This window comes from Malus sylvestris, chromosome 5 (genome assembly GCF_916048215.2).
Source record: "Malus sylvestris chromosome 5, drMalSylv7.2, whole genome shotgun sequence".
Classification (NCBI taxonomy): Eukaryota; Viridiplantae; Streptophyta; class Magnoliopsida; order Rosales; family Rosaceae; genus Malus; species Malus sylvestris.
The window spans coordinates 15,940,157-15,942,319 of NC_062264.1; the positions used below are offsets into that span (position 1 = coordinate 15,940,157).

The 2,163-nt window shown below is 42.9% G+C and overlaps 1 pseudogene; it reads right to left on the reverse strand.

Annotated features, from left to right (window-relative positions):
- Positions 1 to 238: 238 nt before the first annotated feature.
- Positions 239 to 1,817, reverse strand: LOC126622580 (protein ALP1-like; annotated as a pseudogene).
- Between the last annotated feature and the right edge of the window lie 346 nt (positions 1,818 to 2,163).

The following is a 2,163-nucleotide window of genomic DNA, read 5'->3' on the forward strand; positions in this document are numbered from 1 at the left end:
TACAGATCCCAGAACACATCCATGAAACGAAACATTCTTTGACAAATTTTAGAAAAAGTGTAGACCAAAATGCACCAAAGAATTACTCTCATCAATATGATAATTTTGACGGTAATATTGCTAGGTTAAGAAGCATTAGGTTCTTCCTAAACGACTAGCTAAATTGATTTCCATCAAAATCGTAAATATTACACTCCGGTTGTTGATCATTTTCGCTTACAACTACTGCTAAAACATACACATAAGAATACGGTACAACTGATGAACTAATAGTGAATTGCCACTCTATTCACCAATCTTGTAACTTCACTACCAAGTCAGTTGGTCCCAACAACTATATCGCATTCATTACATATTTCACTCAATCCAAGTTCTATAACCTAAACCTAAACCTAAAACGAACAATGAAGAGAACATTCAAATAAACATCCTTACATAGAAAATTAAAAGGGTTGAGAAGCCATCCCTTTACTCTGTAACTGTGTACTATCTCGACGAAAGCCTCTGATGCAAATCATTTGCCAATGCTTGCCTTAAGCTTTCACCATAGTAATAAGAATCCTTCTCCCTTTCAAGCACCCTGGGTGGCGGTCCACTCTCATCCAGGTCATTCCACAGCTCCGGTTCAGGCTCCCTCACAATCTGGCACAAGTTATGCAAAACACAACAAGCAAAAATGGTTTGAGGCACATGATTAATACCCACATTGAAGTCCTGCAGAATCTTCCACCTACCCTTAAGCAGCCCAATTCCCTCAACCACAGTAGACCTCCCTTTCATAAGCATTCCGTTAAACAGGTTCTGGCCAGGAGTCTCCATCCCATTCGGTGAAAATGGTGTTAGCAAAAAGGACATCAAGGGATAGTACCAGTCCCTAACAATGTAAGGCCTCAAATGGTGACCCCTCACATTGATTATCTTCTCCGAAACATTGTTCGAAGTCAGCTTATTGTACAAAAGACTATCTCTGAGATGGGTGGCGTTGTCTGTGCCACCAGGGGCTTTCACACACATATCCCAGAAGATTTTCTTATGATCTGCCATGACCTTAAGCAAAATCGAAGGGTAGCAATATCGGCATTTGTAGTTTCGGGGCAAATTGTGCTTGTGGAGCTTGATTGGGCTGCCGTCAATGGTGCCACACATGTTGGGGAGCGATGTGAGCTCCTCGAAAGCCTGGGTTGTTTCGATTAGCCTGCGACGAAAGATGGGGATCTTGATGAACTCAGGGTAGAACTTGGTGGCGAGGAGGCAGGTGATCATGTTGGTGATCTTGGAGATGAGGTAAAGGTCGATGGAGTAGCAGGAAGCGAGGGTTTGGGCGGAGAAGCCATGTGAGGCGGGAGATGACCATTGCCACGGCGTAGTAAAAAAGGAGGGAGGGAGAGATTAGAGAGGACGATGTGGGATTTGAGCTTCTCGACGACAGTGGTGAAGACTGGGTAGGAGAGGCCGTAGTGGGCGTCGCAGAGAGGGGCTTCGAGGGACCAGATGTGCTCGGTGGAGATGATCGGAAGGCAGAGGCGGAGGCAGCGGAGGCGAAGGTTGGGTTTTGGGATGAGGAGGAAGAGGGTTTGGAGCGGGAGGTGGCGATGAAAGAGAGGACAGAGGCGATGGTGAAGAAGAGGAGAGGGGCGGGGAGGATGAGGTGAGGAGAGAGGTAGGGGGAGGAGGAAGAGGTCGGGGAGGAAGATGCTGCGACGGCTGGTGCTGGTGGAGAGGAGGGAGGTTGTTGGGTCGACTGAGTTGTGGAGATGGAGAAGGTTTGAGAGTATTATTGAAAAGCTTGTATTGTTTACTTTAATAAAAAAAATCATATTTTTATATTAAAAAATTAATTTTGATACTATTTACTTTACCTTTTATTTTGCCCTTATCATTAAAACTTAAAATTTTCAAATAATTTTCATTAGTTTTTCTTTTTCTTTTTTGAATTGAAGTGTTATTTCTTCTTCAGTTGTTTAGTTTATCAGAACTTTAGAAGCCTCTCAAGTATTGAAAGAAAGATGTGCACAAATTGTTGAGTTTCCAGTTGGAATCAAAATTAGAACATTTCAATTTTGTTACCCAAATAACATTTTAATTTCAACTTGAGTTAAAGAATCTTGCATGGACTTGGTTGAAAGGTCAGAGTACAGACCGAATCTAAAAAAGGGAACCTAA